At 44.3% G+C, this 24,637-nt stretch overlaps 1 long non-coding RNA gene and 1 gene segment (V, D, J or C); one reads left to right on the top strand and one right to left on the bottom strand.

Annotated features, from left to right (window-relative positions):
• LOC136392851 (immunoglobulin lambda variable 5-45-like) overlaps positions 1–24,637 on the top strand; it is a 758,839-nt gene that overhangs the window by 62,201 nt on the left and 672,001 nt on the right.
• LOC136392863 (uncharacterized) lies at positions 22,185–23,524 on the bottom strand. The gene is made up of 3 exons (XR_010748998.1): positions 23,240–23,524; positions 23,048–23,142; positions 22,185–22,457 (listed from the first exon to the last, which is right to left on the bottom strand). It is a non-coding gene; the product is annotated as an uncharacterized lncRNA (long non-coding RNA).

Raw genomic sequence — 24,637 nt, 5'->3', positions numbered from 1 at the left:
AGGAGAACAGAGAAAGGCTATGTGGAGGAGAGGAGAAGTAGCCAAGATGGCAGAGAGCTGAAGGAGAAACCAGTTTGTGCAGAGTTTGTGAAGAGACAAAGAGATGGGAAACAGAGGTGAAAAAGGCTAGTGAGCTAGAAACCTTTGATTCTGGGAAACTCAGATAAGTCGGTGGCTTTGGGAGCCCTGAATGGAAAGGGAAGTGTCTTCTCTCTGTGTGTATTGCTTGCCTGCCAGGTGCAAGCTACAATTAAAGCTGATGGCCACCAGTTTTTGACTCCATTGTTTCATTACTGTCTGTCTGAATCTAACGCAAACCTGCATGGACCAGGCAGCTATGATGTTGGCCGCAGCTATTGGCTTTATAGAGACACAGACATGTTCCTTCCCAGTCTAGTATGTGAGCTGAGCTCAGCCACAGGGCTCAGGAAGGGGCTAGGCCGGTGGTTACTGAGGGATACACACTTGCATGGACAGCCCTTCCTCTGGCAGAAGGGGGAGAAGAAAAGGAAGCCTGGGGCAGCCCAGCCCCACTGTGGGCTCAGGGCTATGAGCACCATGGCCTGGACCCCTCTCCTTCTCGTGCGCCTCTCTCACTGCACAGGTGGGTCTAAGATTTTAGGACACTGGGGAACACCCAACATCACTTCTATCTTACTGAGAAAGTTGAGAAAGTAGGTTCTTGAACCATCATCCATGAGTGTCTGTGTTTGCAGGTTCCCAGTCCCAGCCTGTGCTGACTCAGCCACCCTCCTTCTCTGCATCTCCTGGAGCATCAGCCAGACTCACCTGCACTCTGAGCAGTGGCTTCAGTATTAGTGAATACCACATATTCTGGTTCCAGTAGATTCCAGGGAGCCTTCCTCGGTATCTCCTGAGGTTCAAGTCAGATTCAGATAAATACCAGGTCTCCGGGGTCCCCAGCCACTTCTCTGGAACCAAAGACACCTCAGCGAATGCGGGGCTCCTGCTCATCTCTGGGCTTCAGCCTGAGGACGAGGTGGACTATTACTATAATATATGGGATGATGACAGTAAAAGTCACACAGTGCTCCAGAGTCACGGGGAAGTGAGACTAAAACCTCACTGTGCTCTCCTTGCCTGGGGCTGTCAACCTTGTTCTGCCTGGGGCCAAGTTTAACTCAGGGTGACATCTGTTCTGGGCAACTCCTTCACTTGTACCCGTGGATGTACAAATGTCTTCTCATTTCCTTCATCAAAATGTCCGTTTATTTATTGCTAAAAGGCTTCTATCACAGGACAGAGGATGGCTGTGACTCTGGAAGCTGGGACCTGCTCCTAGACCCCCAAAGGTCTAGAGCCAGGAAGCATGTCAAGGATCAGGGTCCCACTCTGCCCCATGAGGAGCAGGGAGGTCGGAGTGTGGAGCCACGTGCTGTACTTGCTCCTCCCAAGTCCATATCAGACACTGCTCCACCTGCTCTCCCTCCGCCCTCTAGGACGCCTTCCTCCTGCACCTGGGTCACAGCTTGGGAATTCTGCTGTCATTGCCTTCCTGTTTGGGACACTTTCCTTCCTGGATCTGACCTCAGAATGGTTGCCAGATAGAGGGGTGTGGGGTGGGGAACTGTGTGAACAGAAGAGAATGGATTGAGAAGTGCAGATTGTTGGTTAAGGGAAGAGTCACAGAGATGTAAAGTATTGCCTAGGAAATGCAGACAATTGTGCTGTACCATGTGTGGTGCCAGGTGGGTCCTGGAAATATTAGGATGACATTTGTAAAGTATATGATTGTCTAGCCACCATGCTGTGCACCTAAAAGTAATACAATGTAATATGGAAAGTAAAATGTAATTTAAAAAATAAGAAACATTCTATGTTGTCATTATTAGAGTTATTTGTGAACAACGTGAAACACACTCCACCACCACATTAACAATTTATTTATTTGTATGTATTCCCTTTCTACTCTTATGTAGATGCAAATAAAGTTTCAAAACTGCAAACTTTGGACCTATTTCACCTCATTAGCATGTAATGTGCAGGACACTATAAAATTCTCATATTTTATGAAGTTGATAAACTTAATTACAGAATAAATATGGCCCTTTCTCTTGACTGGTTAGTTTTAGGTTTTTAAGAAAAATTTCCAGACTTAAGATTACAGAGTCCAACAATCTCTTTGTCTAAAAAATATTGTAATGGAGGGCTATTATTTTTATTATTATCTTTTCTAAAATACAGTGACTAAATTAAACTGTCATCAGAAACATAAGTACACATTGGTGTCAACCCATTTTGCCAGCATGTATTTCTAATATCAAAATATTATTAATTATATAATTAGTACTTGCAAAGTTTACAAAATTAAGAAAATATATAGCTATTTGAAATGATTCCATTAATAGTGAGATTAAACCTTCTCAAATACTTCAAAATTATTTTCTGAGTTGATAACTTCTGTCTGTTTGCCCAGTGAGGTCTTTGTCTTTCTGTGAAGAATTGAAATGCTCATTTAAATATTACATTCTATCTGCTGTATTTTACATAATTATTTTTAGTTACTTAATTTTTGTATATTTCAGCCTATTTTTATAATGTAGGCATAAGCAGAATAAGTTTGTAATTGAATTGCAAAGATTGTCTTTTTAATGTTCTACATCATAACTGTTTAAATGTAAAAATCTTAAAAAAGAAAATCTTGTGAAGTAATGAAAATATTCTTGTCATTTCTTCCCAAATATTCAGAGAACAAGAAAGTTGTGCAGTCCTTCAAATCCAAGGCCAAGTATGAAGGCAGAGGGGACATTGGCAGTTTTTCCTGGTGAAGGAACCTAATTCTGGATTGCTGGAGAATATTCCAGTAGTAAATGTACTACTATGGGCTCGTTCGCTAAGCAATTTGTTTGCTTAGCAGAAATCTACTTGGTTATAACTTTTTTAAATTAAATTTAATGCAGTGACATTGATAAATCAGGGTACATATGTTGAGAGAAAACATCTCCAGGTTATTTTGACATTTGATTATACTGTATACCCCTCACCCAAAGTCAAATTGTCTTCCTTCACCTTCTATCTGGTTTTCTTTGTGCCCCTCCCCAACCCCTACCCCTTCTCTTTCTTTCCCGCCCCATCCCCCCCCCACATCTCCCTCCCCGTTATCACATTCTTGTCCCTGTCTCTGACATTTTTATGTCCCATCTATGTATAGATTCATATAGTTCTTAGTTTTTTCTGATTTACTTTTTTCACTCCGTAGAATGTTATCAAGGTCCATCCATGTTATTGTAAATGATCCAATGTCATCATTTCCTATGACTGAGTAGTATTCCATGGTATATATGTACCAAAGCTTTTTAATCCACTCATCCTCTGAAGGACAATTGGGCTGTTTCCAGATCTTCACTATTGTGAACAATGCCGCCATAAACATGGGGGTGCATTTCTACTTCTGGAACAGTTCTATGGTGTTCTTGGGGTATATTCCTAAAAGTGGGATAGCTGGGTCTAAAGGCAGTTCAATTTTTAATTTTTTGAAGAATCTCCATACTGTTTTCCACAGAGGCTGCACCAGACTGCATACCCACCAGTAGTGGAGGAGGGTTCCCTTTTCTCCACATCCTCGCCAGCACTTATTCTGTGTTGTTTTGTTGATGAGCGCCATTCTGACTGGTGTGAGGTGATATCTCATTGTGGTTTTAATTTGCATTTCTCTAATAATTAGTGATGTTGAGCATTTTTTCATATGCCTATTGGCCATCTGTATGTCCTCTTTGGAGAAGTGTCTATTCATTTCTTTTTCCCATTTTTTTTTTTTTGTATTTTTCTGAAGCTGGAAATGGGGAGGCAGTCAGACAGACTCCTGCATGCGCCTGACTGGGATCCACCCTGCACGCCCACCAGGGGGCGATGCTCTGCCCATCCGGGGCATCGCTCTGTTGCGACCAGAGCCACTCTAGTGCCTGGAGCAGAGGCCAAGGAGCCATCCTCAGCGCCCGGGCCATCTTTTGCTCCAATGGAGCCTCGACTGCGAGAAGGGAAGAGAGAGACGGAGAGGAAGGAGAGGGGGAGGGGTGGAGAAGCAGATGGGCGCCTCTCCTGTGTGCCCTGGCTGGGAATCGAACCCAGTACTTCCACACACCAGGCCGACGCTCTACCACTGAGCCAACTGGCCAGTGCCTCTTTTTGCCATTTTTTGATTGGATTGTTTGTATTTCTGATGTTGAGATTTACAAGTTCTTTATAAATTTTGGTTATTAACCCTTTATCAGATGTATTGTCAAATATGTTCTCCCATTGTGTAGTTTGTCTTTTCATTCTGTTCTTATTGTCTTTAGCTGTGCAAAAGCTTTTTAGTTTGATATAGTCCCATTTGTTTATCCTGTCTTTTATTTCCTTGCCCCTGGAGATAAATCAGCAAATATATTGTTGCGAGAGATGTCAGAGAGCTTACTGCCTATGTTTTCTTCTAAGATGCTTGTGGTTTTACGGCTTACATTTAAGTCTTTTATCCATTTTGAGTTTATTTTTGTGAATAGTGTAAGTTGGTGGTCTAGTTTCATTTTTTTGCAAGTAGCTGTCCAATTTTCCCAACACCATTTGTTAAAGAGGCTGTCTTTACTCCATTGTATTTCCTTACCTCCTTTGTCAAATATCAGTTGTCCATAGACCTGTGGGTTTATTTCTGGGTTCTCAGTTCTGATCCATTGATCTATATGCCTGTTCTTATGCCAGTACCAGGCTGTTTTGAGTACAATGGCCTTGTAGTATAACTTGATAACCGGAAGTGTGATACCTCCCACTTTATTCTTCTTTTTTAAGATTTTTGAGGCTATTCGTGTTCTTTTTTGGTTCCATATAAATTTTTGGAATACGTGATCTATATCTTTGAAGTATATTATTGGTATTTTAATTGGTATTGCATTGAATTTATAGATTGCTTTGGGTAATATAGACATTTTAATGAAGTTTATTCTTCCTAACCATGAGCAGGGTATGTGCTTCCACTTGTTTATATCTTCCTTGATTTTTTAAATCAATGTTTTATAATTTTCTGAAAACAAGTCTTTAGTCTCCTTGGTTAAATTTACTCCTAGGTACTTTATTTTTTTGGTTGTAATAGTGAAGGAGATTGTTTCTTTAATTTCTCTTTCTGATTGTTCATTGTTGGCATATAAAAATGCCTCTAATTTCTAAGTATTAATTTTATATCCTGCCACTTTGCTGAATTCATTTATCAGGTCCAGTAGTTTTTTGACTGAGACTTTAGGGCAGGGATCCCCAAACTTTTTACACAGGGGGCCAGTTCACTGCCTCAGACTGTTGGAGGGCCAGATTATAAAAAAAAACTATGAACAAATCCCTATGCACACTGCACATATCTTATTTTAAACTAAAAAAAAAAAGAAAAAAACACAAAACGGGAACATATACAATATATAAAATAAAGAACAAGTAAATTTATTTTTGTTTTTTTGTTTGTTTGTTTTTTTGTATTTTTCTGAAGTTGGAAACGGGGAGAGACAGTCAGACAGACTCCCGCATGTGCCCGACCGGGATCCACCTGGCACGCCCACCAGGGGCGACGCCCTGCCCACCGGGGGCGATGCTCTGCCCCTCCGGGGCGCTGCTCCGCTGCGACCAGAGCCACTCCAGCACCTGGGGCAGAGGACAAGGAGCCATCCCCAGCGCCCAGGCCATCCCCGCTCCAATGGAGCCCCGGCTGCGGGAGGGGAAGAGAGAGACAGAGAGGAAGGAGGGGATGGGGGTGGAGAAGCAAATGGGCACCTCCCCCATGCACCCTGGCCGGGAATCAAACCCCGGTCCCCCGCACGCCAGGCCGACGCCCCACCGCTGAGCCAACCAGCCAGGGCCTAGAACAAGTAAATTTAAATCAACAAACTGACCACCAATGAAAGAGGTGCCCCTTCTGGAAGTGCGGCGGGGCCGGATAAATGGCCTCAGGGGGCCGCATGTGGCTCGCAGGCCGTAGTTTGGGGACCCCTGCTTTAGGGTTTCCTATATACAATATCATATCATCTGCAAATAATGATAGTTTTACATCTTCTTTTCCATCTTGAATGCCTTTTATTTCTTCTTCTTGTCTAATTGCTGTGGGTAGGACTTCCAGGACTATGTTGAATAAAAATGGTGAAAGGGGGCACCCCTGCCTTGTTCCTGATCTTAAGGGTATTGCTTTTAATTTTTGCCCATTAAGTATGATGTTGGCTGTGGGTTTGTCATAGATGGCCTTTATCATGTTGAGGTGTGTTCCCTGTATTCCCACTCTGCTGAGAGTTTTGATTATGAACGGATGCTGAATTTTATCAAATGATTTTTCTGCATCTATTTCTGCATCTTCCTTCTGTTTATGTGATGAATCACATTGATTTGTGGATATTGTACCAGCCTTGTCTCCTCAGAATAAATCCCACTTGATCATAGTGTATGATTTTTTCATATATTGTTGGATCTGGTTTGCTAATGTTTTGTTGAGGATTTTAGCATCTATATTCATCAAGGATATTGGCCTCTAGTTTCTTTCTTTGTGTTGTCTTTGCCTGGTTTTGGAATCAGTATTATGCTTGCCTCATAAATGGAGCTTGGAAGTCTTCCTTCCTCTTGAATTTTTTTTTTTTTCTGAAGCTGGAATCGGGGAGAGACAGTCAGACAGATTCCTGCATGCACCCGACCGGGATCCACCCGGCACGCCCACCAGGGGCGACACTCTGCCCACCAGGGGGCGATGCTCTGCCCCTCTGGGGCGTCACTCTGCCGTGACCAGAGCCACTCTAGTGCCTGGGGCAGAGGCCAAGGAGCCATCCCCAGCGCCCGGGACATCTTTGCTCCAATGGAGCCTTGGCTGCGGGAGGGGAAGAGAGAGACAGAGAGGAAGGAGGGGGGGTTGAGAAGCAAATGGGCGCTTCTCCTATGTGCCCTGGCCAGGAATCGAACCCAGGTCCCCCGCACGCCAGGCCAATGCTCTACCGCTGAGTCAACCGGCCAGGGCCCCTCTTGAATTTTTTGAAATAGCTTGAGAAGCATAGGAGTTAGTTCTTCTTTGAGTATTTGGTAGAATTCACTTGTGAAGCCATCAGGCCCCGGACTTTTCTTTGTTGGGAGTTTTTTGATAACTGTTTGGATCTCATTTGGTGAAATCAGTCTGTTTAGGTTTTCTGATTCTTCCAGATTGATGTTTGGAAAATTGTATGTTTCAAGAAATTTGTGCATTTTCTCTAGATTGTCTAGTTTTTTTGGCATACAGTTCTTCATAGTATATTCTTGCAATATTTTGTATTTCTGTTGTGTCAGTTGTTATTTATCCACTCTCATTTCTAATTTTATTTATTTGAGTCCTCTCTCATTTTTTCTTGGTGAGTCTAGTTAAAGGTTCTTTGATCTTACTTACCTTTTCAAAGAATTAGCTCTTATTTTCATTGATCCTCTGTATTTTTTCTTTAGCCTCTATGTCATTTATTTCTGCTCTGATCTTTATTATTTCCTTCCTTCTACTACATTTGGGCTTTACTTGCTGCTTTTTTTTCTAGTTCTTTTAGGTGCAGGGTTAGGTTGTTTATTTGAGCTTTTTCTAGTTTCTTCAAGTGTGCCTGTAGTGCTATGTACTTCCTTCTCAGTACTGCTTTTGCTGTGTCCCATAAATTTTTCGTTTGTTTTTTTTTTTTTTTCTGAAGCTGGAAACGGGGAGAGACAGTCAGATAGACTCCCACATGTGCCCGACCAGGATCCACCTGACACGCCCACCAGGGGCAACGCTCTGCCCACCAGGGGGCAATGCTCTGCCCCGCCGGGGGGTCACTCTGCTGTGACCAGAGCCACCCTAGCGCCTGGGGCAGCGGCTAAGAAGCCATCCCCAGGGCCTGGGCCATCTTTGCTCCAATGGAGCCTTGGCTGCAGGAGGGGAAGAAAGAGACAGAGAGGAAGGAGGGGGGGTGGAGAAGCAAATGGGTGCTTCTCCTATGTGCCCTGGCAGGGAATCGAACCCGGGTCCCCTGCACGCCAGGCCGACGCTCTACTGCTGAGCCAACCGGCCAGGGCCTGTCCCATAAATTTTGAGTTGGTGTATGCTCATTGTCATTCGTTTCTAAGAATTTTTTTATTTCTTCTTTGATCTAATTCTTAATCCATTTGTTATTTAACAACCTGCTATTTAGTTTTCATGTGTTTGAGAAATTTTGAGCTTTTCTGTTGTGGTCCATTTCTAGTTTCATGCCATTGTGATCAGAGAAAGTGCTCGATATGATTTCAATCTTCTTAAATTTGTTGAGACCACTTTTGTGCCCTAACATGTGGTCTATTCTAGAGAATGTACCATGAGCACTTGAAAAGAATGTATATTCTGCTGCTTTAGGGTGAAAGGTTCTGAAAATATCTATTAAATCGAGTTGATCTAGTGTGTCCTTTAAGTCTGCTGTTTCTTTGTTAATTTTCTTTCTTGAGGATCTATCTAGTGATGTTAGTGTGGTATTGAAATCCCCTACTATTACAGTATTGCTGTTGATCATGCCCTTTATATCCATCAAAGTCTGCTTTATATATTTAGGTGCATAGATATTTATAATAGTTATGTCTTCCTGTTGGATTACTCCCTTTATCATTATGTAGTGGCCTTCTTTATCTCTTACTATATCATTTGTTTTAAAGTCCATTTTGTCCTTATAAATATTGCTACCCCAGCTTTCTTTTCATTTCCATTTGCATGAAATGTTTTTTTCCCATCCTTTTACCTTCAATCTATGTGCATCTTTTGTTTTAATGTGTGTCTCTTGTAGAAAGCATATGTACGGGTCCTGTTTTTTTATCCATGCAGCCACCCTACGTCTTTTGATTGGGTCATTAATCCATTTACATTTAAGGTTATTATTGATATGTAGTTGTTTATTGCCATTTTATTCTTTAAAGCTGTATTCCTTTTTTGCTATATTCTTTTCCCACTTTGATCTGTTTACACTATGCCCCTTAACATTTCCTGCAGCATTGGTTTGGTTGTAATGAATTCCTTGAGTTTTTATTGTTGTTGTTGTTGTTTTTTCTGGGAAGCTTTTCATTTCTCCTCTGATATTAAATGATAGCCTTCTGGATAAAGTAGTCTTGGTTGTAGGTTCTTGTTCTGCATTAATTTGAATATTTCTTGCCATTCCCTTCTGGTCTCAAGTGTTTCTGTTGAGAAGTCATATGTCATCCTTATGGGGGCTCTTTTGTAGGTGATAGCTTTTCTTTCTCTTGCAGCTTTTAATATTTTCTCTTTATCACTTAGCTTTGGTATTTTAATTATGATGTGTCTTAGTGTAGGTTTCTTTGGGTTTTTCTTTAATGGAGTTCTCCATGCTTCTCGAACTTGTGAGAATTTCTCCTGCATTAATTTAGGGAAGTTTTCAGTTATGATATGATTGAACAAAGTCTCTATCTCTTGTTTTTTTCTCTTCTTCTTCAAGAACCCCTATGATGCAGATGTTATGTCTCTTCATGTTGTCACAGAGCTCTCTAAAAGTTTTCTCAGAATTTTTGAGTCTCTTTTCTTTTTTCTTCTCTGCTTTCTTGTCTTCATTCAAATTATACTCCAACTCACTGATTCGATCCTCAGCTCTATCCATCCTGTTTTTAATTTCTTCCATTGTGATCTTCATTTCTGATATTGTGTTTGTCATCTCCGACTGATCCTTTTTTAATATTTAAATATCCTTTTTTATACTTGCTATTTCTTTATTTAGGTTTTTGTAATGACCATTTATTGTTGTTATAAGATTCCTCAGCATCCTTACAATCATTATTTTGAACTCTGCATCCAGAAGTTTGGTTATTTCCAGTTCAACTCCTGAAGGTTTCTCTTGTGGTTTCATTTGGATTGCACTTCTTTGTCTTCTCATTATGTCTGTGTTTGGGTGTTTTGCTTGTAGAGCTGGTTGAGTCTAGGCTTGGTGTTGTCTGCCTCCAGTTTTCAATTGTGTTATTTCTGGGTCTTCTTGTGTTGGCATCAGCTATTATTTGTAATCCACTTTTGGTTTGGGGCCACTTTGAAGTCTTGATTTGTTTGTTTGCTTAACAGGTGATAATCTTGTTTACTTATCTCAGCAGGGGGCTTCCTTGAAACTGTATCCAGGAATGTGGTGGGTGTAACCTGGGACTCTGAAGGCCTCTTCCACCAACTAATCCCTCTGGGGGCAGGGTGTTTTCTCAGCTTCAGTAGGAGGAGGTGTATCTCAGATCTCCATGGAGACCTGAGTTACTGCCCCTCCTCCCTACTTCTTGTTTTCAGCTGTGTCTTGTTGCACTGATTAGAGCTGGAGAGATGTCTGGAAATCTGTGATCTGGAAGCAATTCAGTACTTTTTTGTGAAAGAATCAGTCCCTCCCCCAGCTATGGCCACCTCCAGTACTGGATGAGTCAGCTATTTAGGTTATCTCCTGCATTCTTCTGCTCCTCACCGTCTGTCCCTCTCTCTCTCCTTTCCACTCGGAAGATAAGCCAGTCCTTTCAACACACCTCACTCCCTGGTTGCCAGGCAAGTGGCTATGAGCACTATTTTCTGCTCTTTTCTCTGGGTTGAGAGCCCCTCTGGGCTCTCAGCCTCACCCTCCCCTCCATTCCTGTAAGCAGGGGAGATTCATGCACTCCCTACCAGATTTGTTGTGGCTTCTTCTTTGTTCCTTGGTTTTTGAGAGCTGTTCTTGTAGTCCAGAGTTGGTTTTTCATGCTGATTGTTTCTAAATTGATTTGTATTCCACTTTGGTGGTGAGAGCTGGGAGTCTGTGCATATGACTACTCCACTGCCATCTTCAGGTCCCGGTTATAACTTTTAATTAAAAATTTTAGTCCTGCATGTGCATGATGTGTGGTGGCTCAGTGGATAGAGCATCAGCCTGGAATGCCGAGGTCACCAGTTCAAAACCCTGTGCTTGTCTGGTCAGAGCACATACGAGATGCAACTAACATGAGATGATGCTTCCTGCTCCTCCCCCTTCTCTCTCTCTCCTCTCTCTAAAATCAATAAATAAAAAATCTTAAAAAAACACTATAGTCCAAAAGTATTCTTCTCTATTAAATACATAATTCAAGGACAAATGTGCTTTTTACTGATAAAGAAATTATATTCACTCCCTAAATTGTTCACAAATACCTAGGAATTTAAAATGTTTTTAAACTGTTACAAAAAATTGTAAGTGTTAGAAAAATATTATCAAAGAGTTGATCAGATACATTATTTTAATACAAAAGAAAAATTTTCTAAATGAATAATCTTTAAGCATGCATTTATAAAGATGTAAAGTACAGCACAGGGAATATAGTCAGTAATATTCTATAAGCTATGTAGTGTCAGAAGGATATTAGATTTATCAGGATAATCACTTAGTAAGTTATATAATGTCTAATAACTGGAGTTATACTTGGAACTGATATAATATTCCATGTCACCTATATTTGAAAAGTAACAAGTGATTTAAAAAAAACAAGCATTTTAATTTTCACCAATGGGATCATAAATTAGCCATGCTTTTTGGAAACTATTTGACATTTATATAAATATCATCATAGAAAGTTGCCCTCATTTGAGGTAACAGCTCTACTGTTCCTTAATGATGACCAGAGGTGACCACAATGACCAAAGTTTAGAGACCTTCAGTGTTGACCACAGATTGCTCACAGTCCAGAGGGACTTGTTCTCAGGGCTGGGTTTTCTAAGGAGTCTTTTGTCCCAATGAAAGGCACAGGGCTTGTGACATAAGAAGCATATCCTCATCTTGTCTCCACCTTTCTGTGACCCAGATGTGAGATCATTGACAGAAACCTCTGGAATCACTTGTCCTAGGGTGGCTGTTACTGGGTGGCTGAGTGAACAGTCTTTCTCTTGTGAATATGCTGGACACAAGTGCAGGGACTGTATCTGTGCCCACCCCACACACAAGTCTGACACCAGCACCACTCTGCCCTGGCACCTCTCTCTGTGGTTGGTGTTCCTGTTACTGGGATGGACCTGAAGTTCATGGAAAGAACCATTTGTGGGATTTCACTGGGAACCAGCTCGGGCTCCCAACAGCAGGACCAGACCCCGGTATACAGCTCATACACTCATGACAAACAAATAAAGTGATTTTAGAATATTTTATATTTTATATCTATCTTTTCAACCAAAAACAGAAGTCCAGACCAGGCAGTGGCGCAGTAGATAGAGCATCGGACTGGGACACAGAGGGTCCAAGTTTGAGACCCCAAGGTCACCAGATTGAGCGCTGGCTCATCTGGTTGAGCAAGGCTCACTAGCTAGAGGCCAAGGTCACTGGCTCAAGCAAGGGGTCACTCGGTCTGCTGTAGCCCTCCCAACAAGGTACATATGATAAAGCAATCAATGAATAACCAAGGTGCCGCAATGAAGAATTAATTGTTCTCATTTTTCTCCCTTCCTGTTTGTCTGTCCCTATCTGTCCCTCTCTTTGACTCTCACTGTCTCTGTCACAAAAGAAAAAAGAACAACAAAAAAAACCCAGAAGGAATTGCATTTCCAATAATTTTTTATTTCTATACTAACCAAATTTATATTATTCATGGAATTGTTAAATCAATCTTATTAAGTTGGCATTTATATAATAACATACATGCATTTTAAGTGGAGTAAGTGATGACTAATATATAAAACTTTGTCACGGCAATTTAAAAATTTTGTCTAGAACTTTCTTCATGTTTGCCTTTTTTATTTTTAGATAAATTTCACACACATTGTCTTTTGACAAGGCCCCTGCTAACTTTGACTGTGAACCTGAGAATAGACTCCTAGGGGGACCCACTACTCATGGTTTGAGGAGAGCTATGGCTTCCTGCAGGTACGGACATTCACAGCAATAAAGACATGCACAGTGTTGCCACCAGAAATGCACATGAACGTTTCCTTCCCACATCTCTCCATCCCTAGAGAGAAAGGCCACTTTCTCCTCAGTTCCACTGGAGACTCACAGGGAAGGAGACCTCTAGCCATCAGGGGCAAAGAACCCACTTCCTGCACAGAAGGTGACATGCTTCCATGGGTTGGTCACTGCTCTGGACATGATCTTGGTCTCAGGGTTCATGTAAGAGACACCACCTCAGTCCTAATCACTGAACAGCCAAGGGCGGTGTGGGCAGACTCACCCTGAGGATCCTGGGTGGAGCAAAAAAAAATGCCCTGAGTTGATGAGGAAGCAAAAACAGGAGACACTTGGTCTGGACTTAAGGCAGGGGACAGAGAGAAGAACAGTGGGAAGAAAGAAGTTTTCTCTGAAGGATCTGTTGACCATGTCACACAATGATTTGTCTGGGTCTGTACACTAGAAACACCACCTCAGTCCTGACCATTGAACTGCCTATGGTGTTGTGGTCAGACTCACCTTGAGGACCCTGAGTAGAGCGATAACTGCCCTGAGTTGAAGGGGATGAAACAAGAGGGAACACATGGCCTTAACTTAAGACAGGGGACAGAGAGCAGAACAGTGGGAAGAAAGAAGTTTTCTCTGAAGGGTCTGGTCACCATGTCATACAGTGGTGTGTCTGGGCCTGGACACTAGACAGCACTCGGGGTTTGTTGCTGAGGGATCTGGGGTGATGAGAGCTGAGACCAGCCCCCTGGCCCTGCCTAGTGCTCTCTGCTCAGGCTCACAGCTGTGACCTCCCAACCATGGGCCTCACACAGCCCCACCCTGCAAACACCCATGGCCATCCTCAGGCAGAGGGACCTGACCCAGGGCCCAGGGAGGGATCAAGTAGCTGGGAGTTCTCATTTACATGAGTGGGTCACCCTCTCTCAGATTATAAAGAGAAGGGAGAGATTGGAGGAAGTCCTGCTTTAACAGTAAAGACATTGACAACAGGATGCAGTGATGATGTCCACCATGGCCTGGTCCCCTCTTCTCCTCACTTTCATAGCTCACTGCTCAGGTGACTAGAAAGAGATACTGAAGAGGGGACCCTGGGAATATGAAGCAGAGCTTCCCCCTCTTGTCTCTCGACCCAGAATCACCATCTCTGTGTTTCTCCCTCTTCCAGGATCCTGGGCCCAGGCTGGGCTGACTCAGCCATCTTCAGTGTCTGGGACCCTGGGACAAAGCATCATGATCTCCTGCTCTGGGAGCAGCTCTAACATTGGTGATACTGGTTTTCAGTGGTTCCAACAGCTCCCAGGAACAGCCCCTAAACTCCTCATCTATGATAATAGTGATCGTGACTCGGGGACCCTGACCAATTCCCTGACTCCAGGGCTGGCATCAGGGCCACCATGACCATCACTGGACTCCAGGTTGAGGATGGGGCCGATAATAACTGCGAGTGCTCTGACAACATCCTCAGAGCTTGCACAGTGCTGCAGGCTGGTGGGGAAGTGAGACAAGAACCCCTCTCATCTGAGAGGTGGGGGAGCATTCCAGCAGCAGCCACTCAGGCTCAGCCTGGGACCTGGGACTTCTGCTTATACTCTCGCTGCTGTCCTGGGCCCAGGTTCATCCGGGAACGCTGACTGGGAGAGAAGTCCCCTCTCTCCCTTCTGTCCTCAACGTCACTCACAGCAGCCCTTTCCTGGACTAGGGGCCCTAAATGAAATGGAATGTCCCTCTCCCCACCAGTGGGGACAGTTTACTTCCAGACTATTTTGTACTCATTTTTTCTTTTTCTTGTGACTTTTAAATAAATAAAACATTGCCTTGGGCCCTTGAACCTATCCCGGTGCCTCAGCACTGTCTGTGCTGCGCTTGAAGGACAAACCAGCCCTGTTTGCACCTCATGCTGTAATTTACTTCCGTTTCTCCAGTGCTCACTAGTTTTGTTCTGGTTTCTGATTTTTAGTGCAAAATATGACACCTGACAAATATAAAATTATAACAGAGTGGTGGTTGGCAGAGGTGGGGGACAAAGGGGGTGGTCCGAATGGGCCAAGGGTACAAACCCCAGTTAGGAAAGAAGAGGTCGGGGACGTGACGACAGCACGGAGACCACGGCACAGGGCTGTGATGTGTGCCTGGGACACTGCTGAGAGAGTAGGTCTTCAAAGCTCTCAGCACAAGAAATGATAAAAATTGAAACTACATATAGTGACAGAGGTCACCTAATTGATTCTGGTGATGATTTTGCCCTAGATACCAATATAGAATCATAATGTTGTACACCTGAAACCAATATAATGTTGTATGCCAATTATACCTCAATTAAATGTTAGAGAAAAATTGTCAAATATTTGCCCAAATAAATTATTTTAGTACAGTAAAGGAACTTTCTAAATGGATATGCTTTAAACAAGCATCCAAGGGGAGGTGAAGTCCTACACAGAGAATATAACCAATGATATTGTAATAACTATGTATGGTGTCAGATGGGTGCAGGATTTATTGGGATGATCTAATCACTGGGATGTATACCTGAAACTAATATAATATTTTATATCAACTGTTATTGAAAAATAAAAAATGATTTAAAAAACAAGCATCTTAAAAAACAAACAAACAAGCATCTTAGATTTCACCAATGGAGTCGTAAATTAGCCTATTACAAACAATTTGATATTTGGATAAATGTCTTCATAGAAAAATTAACAGCTCTACTGTTGTCCTAATGAGGTGACCAGAGGTGACCATGATGACCAATGTTTAGAGACCTTCAGTGCTGCTCACAGGGTGCTCACAGTCCGTGGGGACGTGTTCTCCAGGCTGGGTTGTCATTTCCCAACCTCCGCTGAAAATTATTATGTCCCAATCCAGGCTCACAGGGCTGTGACATCATGAACATAGTCCCCTCTTGTCTCCACCCTTGCATGACTCAGACATGGGCCCCTTGAGAGTGCGCCTTGGGGAGTTGAAATTCATTCCTTTAATCATTAAGTCATTGGATGAACACTTTCTCTGTCCTGAAAATGCTGGACACAAGGCACAAGGACACATATGATATCACCATTGCTACATCCTGGGGTCTCTGCCAGTGGTGGGTGATCCCATCACTGCAATGGTTCTGAGGTTCACAAGAAGAGACCCCTCATGTGGTTTCACTGGGCACCAAGTCATGCTTTCCCATCAGCACCCAGACCCACCACACAGAACTTATAACTAACAACAAAAAGTGAGTTTAGGAAAAGGTTTATATGCCCTTTATTCAACTAAAAACATTGGTTTTCCATTGTTTATTCATCCATGGTATTATGTACAATTTCCACCAATATTCATCACCACTGAATTTTAAATCAAAATTACTGAGGTGGATTTTATACAAAATTACGTACCTCTAATTTCTGTGCACAGTAGGGTAATTGGTGACTAATTTATAAACTCTTTGTAAAGATTCTTTTAAAATCAATTTGAAATTTTAACTCACTCTGAGGCCTTCACCATGTTTGCCCTTTTTTATCATATTTAAATGTCATGAATAAGGTCATTGGGCAAGACCCCTGCTCACCTGTGACTGTGAAATTGACAATAGAGTCCTAGAAGTAAATCACTGCTCACAGTATGTGGAGAATTTTGATTTCAAGTAAGTGGAAATGTTGACAAAGGTTTACACATCACCCACTTAGAATGCACAGAAGCTTCCTTCGCACAACCTCCCCAGCCCTAGAGAGAGGAGCCCTCCTTCCTCCTCAGAGTTATAGGATCCACAGGAGAAGTGTTCTGGCTCCCAGGGAGGAATCACATAAGAGGAAAGAACCTGAACTTGCACAGAAAGGGACATCCCTCCACGGGGGCCAGTCACTGCGCTGAACTTGATCCTGATCTGAGAGGAGTTTATTTAAGGGTCACAACTTCAGACCTGACCAATGGAGAGCCAAAGGATCCATGAACAGACTCACACTGAGGAGACTGAGGAGAGCTTAAGGGCGCCCAGAGACAATGAGGAGACCGCATGAGGGGTTGAGTGGTGTGGCCCTAAGGCAGAGGGTCAGTGGACAGAGCAGTGGGAAGTCAGGAACTGTCTCTGATCAGCTTTGGTGACCTTCCCACACACGATGTGTCTGGAACTGGGCAACAGGGGGCATTCAGGGTTCCTAAGGGGTCTGGGGTGTTCAGTGCTAGGACCAGCCTCCTGGCACTGCCTGTGCCCTCTGCTCAGGGCTCACAGCTGTGACCTCCTCACCCTCTGGGTCACACAGCCCCACCCCTATTCACCCCCTTTCCATCCTCAGGCAGAGGGACCTTAAATGAGGCCCAGGGAGGGATAAAATAATGGGGGCTTCTCATCATCATATGTGGCCCCTCCACTCTCTCAGAGTAGGAAGAGGGAAGTGAGAGACTTCGAAGGAGCTCTGTTTAACTGCGGGGCCACTGAAGGCAGAGCTTGGTGATGATCTCCACCATTTTCTTGTACTCTTTCCTCCTCACTTTCATCGCTGGCTACACAGGTGCCTGGGAAGATGCTGAGAAGGACACATGGGGCCATGCTTCCTCCTTTGGTCTCTGATCCAGAATCACCATCTCTATGTCTGACCCTTTTCAGAGTCCTGGGTACAGTCCATACTGTGCCTCAGTATCTGGTGCCTGGAACCGAAGGGCCACTGTATTCTGCACTGGAAGCTGTTACACCAGCTCAAGTGAATGGGAACTGGTATCAACAGCCCCTTAATGCCTTATCTATAGTAACAGCAAGTTCCTCTCAGAGGTGTCTCACTGATTCTCTGGCTCCAAGACTGGCAACTGGGCACTCCTGATGAGCACTGTCTCCAGTCTGCAGATAAGGCTGCTTATTATTGCTCAATATGGGACAATGGTCTCAGTGCTGACACACTGTTTCAGGCCTGCAGCAAAGTGAGACAACACCTACTATCCCCTGAAATGAGGTTTTCCTGGACAGACACCACTACTCTGATAAAACAGGCGCTTCTTTTGCATTTGGTCAAAAACTGAGTCCAAGACTCACTTCAGGGATCTTTGTCTGGAAACCCCGTGCACATCCTTTAAACCCTGCCCCACCCCCCACACCTGTCGATTGCAGCAACACATAATGTGATTCTCTCAGATTGAGCAGAAATTCCTGGAAAGCAAGGGGCAGGCTGCCTGGGTGACTGAGTCCATGATGACAGAACCAGGGACACAGAATCCAGCTCTGAGTCAGGTCACATCAGGAGTGTTTGTGTTCTGTTACCAATGGCTCCCAGGAGTCATCTATTATGATTGATTCTTTGCCTCACATTTGGCAATTCAGTCTCCTTGACCCTCAATGGGCTCAGGCCTGAGGACAAGAATGTGACAGCAAGGTGACAGCAGACTCAGTGCTCACACAGAGCTCCAGGCCTGTGGGGAACTCAGACCAAACCCCTAAGCAAGAGGGAGAAAGATACCCCAGCAGCTGTTTCGGCTCAGCCTATGACTTCTGCTTCTGCTGCTATTGTGTCCGCCCTGGACCAGGTTCATCGGGAGAACCACCTGGAAGTGAAGGCTCCTCCTCTCCCTTCTGTCCTCAAAGTCACTCCCAGCTGCTCATTTTTAGAATAAGGTTCTCAAAGACAATGGAATGTCCACGTCCCCATCAGCCAGGGAGTCTGAGTCTGTTTGAAGCTCAGGGACTGAGGCTGGATTGAGGATCCAACTGAGGTCATCAGACCTGAACACTCACTGGGGAGTCGCTTGTCTTCATCATGAATCATTTCCCTATGCTAGAAGGTTCCAGAGCTTGTCATCCTCTCATTAGTCCTCAGTGTGAATGTCTCATCTTTTTGCTCATGCAGAAATTTCTTCTGTGACTGCTGCACTGACACCTGAATATCTCAGGGTGTATCATACACTCAGGTTTTCAAGAAAGACTCACTGTGCACTCCTATCAATGCTAACATCTAACTATTAATTTCTTCTTTAATTGCATTGTCTTATACATAAAAAATTAAGTTTAATGATAATGGAGTTGAAAGCACATTGCCGTTTCCTGGTCTTCGTGGAAATGTCCTCCTCCTCAACTCATTAGCTGAGATACTGGTTGTAGGACTAAGTCATAGGTGTGTGGAGAATGTGTGAATGACTGTATTATAAACATATCTGTTTCTATTTTTGTTTTTGTTTTCTTTTTTTGGAGTGACATTGGCCAATAAGTTTATATAGGTTTCAAGTGTACAATCTTATATAATCTGTATATTACATTATGCCCCCTCCACCCAGCGTCAATCTTCCGTCTCCATATATTTGACCCTTTCACCCTTTACTACCTCTACCCCCTTCCCTCTGGTAACCGCCACACTGTTGTCTGTGTCTATGAGGATTTTTTTTCATTGTTTGTTCATTTTTTTGCTTTTAGGTTTATACCCGACATAGGAATTAGTTTTAAATTTGGTCAGAGAGTCTTTTAGGAACTATTGAGACAATATCATATTGTCTGTTGACCTATTAATATGATGTATAATATTAAAAGGTTTATAAGTAAGGAATCTAACTTGGGTAACTGTAATAAATCACATATGGTAATGGTGTTTTCATTTATTAACTGATATGAGAATCTGTTAATATTTTATTCATAAATTTGCATTAATTTTTCATGTTATTGATCTATAATTTTTCTTTTTTTGTATTTTATCTGTCATGTGTGGTATCACTGTTACACTTGTTTTCTATGATAATTGGAAATTTGTCATTCTTCTCAATGTTTGAATGGATTTTGTGTATATAATACATGAACAAATTTAAATCATCTGATCTCTGAGGGTTCTTAGTGCCCCCTGTGAAGCTACCTGTATTTTATACATTTTTCTGTGGGTTATTTCCATAATAATGTTTTTTTTTCAATGAAGTTGTTCCATTAGTCATTCTTTTCTAATACATCCAACTTTTAAATTTCTAGGAAGATTGGTATTTTATCTATTTTAATATAGGTTAACATTTAAATTTTTCCCTTTTAAAATTTTTCTGTCTTTTTTATTTGTATATTATTAAATTATCCACTTTTATTTGAAAGTAGCAAGTGGTTGTTCTGTCATGTAAGAACATGATTTCAATGTGCCGATTAGATATACAGTTTGTCTACTGTCTCCCTCAGTCAGTTACATTTATTATGAGGGAGAGATGTTGTTGTCTTATTTGTCGTTTTCTTTTCATGTACCTGGCCAAACTCTCAATGTCTCCCTCTTGATTGCTTCTCTCTTTACCATAGGGTAAATTTTCTACCAGCATTTCATCAAATAAGTATAAAGACATGAATACTCAAAAGCCGACATAGTCCCACTATCCCTGGGATCTGAAAGCATTTCCTCTACTCACCTGCATGTGAACAAAAATCCAAGGGCACCCAGACAGCAGCCTGCAATGAAGTCTCCTGTCACAGAGGCTCCACATGGGCACCAAGGAAGACCCCGCCCATCCCTTGGGGCCACGAAAGTGTCAGCTCCAGGGACAGCATGGCTGCTATCATTTTAGGAAATGTTAATCTAATACTAAAATTCAAACTCAAAGGTTGGAATAGGGAGGGTATCATATAAAGGACCTGGAGTTGTGTGGGTTGGGTGAGAATATTTTGTCATCCATTAGTCCCCAGGGTCCCAGAGATTCCAGGAGTCACAGTGAGGTTAACCCTATATTTTGATACTTACCTGGATAACAGACTATAAGACTTTATTCCTCAGCCCTGATCCTAGGCCTCACTTCCACCCCTGGCCCTGCTGTTATTTAAATGCAGGCTCTAGAATGATCACTTGTGGGCAGGTAACTGCAGGGGAGAAGACTTCACTCAGTGTGGCCAGGTCCCACACCGGTGGCAGAGACTCCTGCATAGTCCTCAGGCTTCTTTAGACCTTATGGTTTCTGAATCCATCAATTCACTGTCCAAAATGTCAACACAGAGCCCTGGGAACCAAACCTTGCCTTATTAAAGCCTGCTCACTCCTCATCTCATCCAGACTCCAGGGAGGTTTGCTCAGCAAGGATGCCCCTGGGAGCCTCAGTTTGCCTGAGAACCTAGACTAGGTCAGGGATCTACAAAAGACAGAACTGTCCGCTCTTTTAAAAAGGAAAAGGGGTTACAGTGGGAAGCCCGGTTTTTGAGTGTACAGTAAAGAAACTCGGTGCAAAGATAAGTGACCCCCTAAGCCTTTTTAGATGACAACAACTGCTTCAATTTGAAACGCAAGACAGCCTGATTATGGGACTTCCTCATTCTGTTATGAACATGTTGGCCTTAATTAACACAGGACAAAAAAAGTTCTAAAATGCCAGGCAGTGTCAGTGCATGTATGAAGGTCAATGCCCAGTTTCTACACATTCATCTGCTCAGAACCATTTGTTTATTTATTTTTTTGTGACACAGACAGAGAGAGGGATAGACAGGGACAGACAGACAGGAAGGGAGAGAGATGAGAAGCATCAATTCTTCGTTGCAGTACCTTAGTTGTTTTATTGCTTTCTCATATGTGCCTTGATTGGAGGCTACAGCAGACCGAGTGGCCCCTTGCTCAAGACAGCAACCTTTGGCTCAAACTAGTAAGCCTTGCTCAAACCAGATGAGCCCATGCTCAAGGTGGCATCCTCATGGTTTCAAACCTGGGTCCTCTGCATCCCAATCCGATGCTTTAACCACTGTGTCACCACCTGGTCAGGCAGAACCACTTTTAATCATGTGTTGCTATTTGGGGATCACCTTGACAATTCTCTTAAGTCATTTTTTCATTCCAATTCTGCTGGGACTAGTGCAGGGAAGTGAAGATCTAAATGGAGGTGATGAAGAACTATTGAAAACACAGAGACACAGATAAAGTCTGGGCCAGGGGGGATACTGTGCTTGGATAGAGACACAATGACACTGAGCCTTGAGAACCCGTCACTTGCCAGGTCACTCAAGGCGAAGCAGGGCCCTTCCTCTGCTCTCAGCTGCATGTAGGCCAGACACATTCAGATACAGTAGCTCTCTACACAATTTTCTTTTTATTTTGTATTATTCTGAAATGAGAAGCTGGGAGGCAGAGAGACAGACTCTCGCATGCACCCGACCAGAATTCACCCGGCATGCCCACTAAGGGGTGATGCTCTGCCCATTTTAGGTGTTGCTCCGTTGCACCCTGAGCCATTGTAGTGCCTGAGTTAGAGGCCAAGGAGCCATCCCCAGCGCCCGGGCCATCTTTGCTCCAATGGAGCCTTGGCTGCGGGAGGGGAAGAGAGAAACAGAGAGGAAGGGGGGGGGGGGTGGAGAAGCAAATGGGCGCTTCTCCTATGTGCCCTGGCCGGGAATCGAACCCGGGTTCTCCGCACGCCAGGCCGATGCTCTACCACTGAGCCAACCGGCCAGGGCTCACATGTGCTTCTTGCACAACTCTCACCACTGCTGCTTGTGTCCAGCACCTGGCTGGTCTCCTGGGACTCTCTAAAAGTCATGGTCTTCCTGCTCTATATAACATGCCAGGAGTGTGGCTTCTCCACGCATCCTTGACCCTTAAATGGTGAATACTGACCCCATGGCTGAGTGATACGTGCAGGTCAGTGGTTCAGAGCATCGGAATTGCCTGGTTCACACATTGGCTTTTCTAACCGGAGAGCTTGGGTCATTGAAGATCACCATCTCAGCATCTCCATCTGATGGGCCAGAGAAATAAAAAGAACTCCAGGTGAAGCTGGTGTGTGTTGTATGACATAATGTAAGAAAGTGTGCAACTGTGACGGAATTTGAAGATGCCTTGCTCACCCTAGATCCGCACCTGTGACATGGTTTACACGGGCCTCTGCCTGTTTCAGGTCCCTGGCTCTCACAAACGGGGTTGGATGAGCATGCGCAGTACACGTCCCTTCGGCGGGCCTTGGGGCTGGGCCCACTACAGACCACCTGTTTGGCCTCCAGGGAAGAAGGAGCCCACCCCATCCCCCAAATCGCTCTCAGGCAGCAGCTGCAAATGGGATACAGCCCACAGTGGGACCTGGGGCTTCTTCAGAACCAGGGCTCATGAGTCTCTCCTGTGAGGACACAGCTGCTGTCCCTCCAGTCCCTCCCTGAAGGCAGCCACGTTTCCTCTGTACTAACCCTCAGGGCAGTGAGGCCCTGGGTGGGTTCAGGATCGCACTGGGATAGATACAGTGTCCACCCGAGAGACTGCGCTCAGGGCTGTGCCTCCCTGTCCCCGACCAGCTCCGCCCAGAGCCCTGGCTGCCCGCGCCTGCGCACTTCTCACCGTTACCGCAGCCTGCGGAGCTGAGCCCGCCCTCAAACCTCCATAGTCTCCGGGTCAGAGGGAGCCAACGACCCCACATGGCTCCAAAGCAGCCTCTGCAAATGAGCATCAGTGTGTCACCATGAGGATGTGTGGCCTTACAGGCTCCCAGGTCCTCCAGTGGAGGACACCCCGCCCGTGTCTCTCTCCCACCTGAAAAGCAGTTCGTTCTCCTCTACTTTCCCGTGGACAGATGCGCATTGGGTAGTTTAGGTCTGTGCATGAGGAGCTGCCTGGTCCATAGACTCTGCTCCCGTATCCAACCGTCCCTGCTGTCTGGCTTCTCCAACGTCTGCGGCTTCTAGAGCCCTGGCTGCGGGAAACGGTACCAAACGCGCATGCGCTGTATGAACCGTTAACGGCTGAGGCACGTGGGCCTCAATGCGCGGAGCTGAGGGATCCAGACAACCCGCGGGGCGGCAAGGTGGGGAGAGCCCATCCCCCTCAAATTGCTCCCGGGCTGCAACGGTCACTGGAAGGTGATCAGTCCCCATGAGGACTTGATACATGGTGAAACCCGAGGCTTTTCCAGCAACCAGGGCTCCCGATTTTCTCTTAGGGAAGGTTCTCAGGCCACCCTGCCTGGCATCTTTCCAGCGTTGCGTGGAGGCTCCTCCAGCCCCGCATTTAATGAGAGTGGGTGTCATTAGGTAGGTTAAGCCTTGCAATTAAGCAGATCACTTGTTTCCCCAACATCTCGAAACTCCGACCACGTCTCTCCCGACCCCTTGTGTGTTTCCAGTCCTGTCTGTCCTAAGCTGTGCTGACCCTGCGTGAAGAGTGTGCACCTGTCAGAGGCCCCGGTAGCTGGAGGCCATGGAGCATGCGCCATGCCGCCACCACCTGCACCTCGTCTGTGTGCAGGGGGCTCGCCCCACCCTCCCCAGGTGTGTGCCCTCTGCAGACAGAAACCCAGGACACAGCACAGCAATTCTGGAAACTCAGAGAAAACGCAAACTATGAGCCAACCTGGCATAAATACACAAATTGACCAAGAAATCATTACATCGTAAGCAAAGAAATGAATTGCTTTTGGAAAGTTAATGTGTACAAATAGAATTGTGGAATTTGAAACTAGGAACTCATTACCAGTCAACTCTCATTCATTAATCAATGAAGGCTTTGTGACGATGGAGGGATTTCAGGCAACATGCAGATATCAGAAAGGTGAGTCTAAAGTACACTTGTACAGGTGGGGTAAGTGATCCACTGACCGTGGATGGCAAGTAGCTTTCTCTCACCACATCATCCAGGCTCCTAAGAGAAGTCACAGAGCACATGTCTCATGTTCCTCTTCTCACTGAAGTCACAGGGTCACCATCACATGCAGATGGTGATAGCAAGTTTCTTATTTCCTGTAAACTTACAGCTCTCTACTATCTTTGAAATTTGGGGCTGCTTAGAAGATGAAGAAGAGGAAAAGATAAGGTGTCTGACAGGGGTATACCCCCCCCCCCAGCTCTGATTCTGGCTTCTTCTCACAGCCCTGGTTATCATCTTGCCGTCTATACAGCCGCCTACATAGCTTTCAAACAAGCCGAGAAACTGGCC

Source organism: Saccopteryx leptura, chromosome 2 (genome assembly GCF_036850995.1).
Source record: "Saccopteryx leptura isolate mSacLep1 chromosome 2, mSacLep1_pri_phased_curated, whole genome shotgun sequence".
NCBI lineage: Eukaryota > Metazoa > Chordata > Mammalia > Chiroptera > Emballonuridae > Saccopteryx > Saccopteryx leptura.
This window is presented reverse-complemented; position numbering and strand designations above follow the sequence as displayed.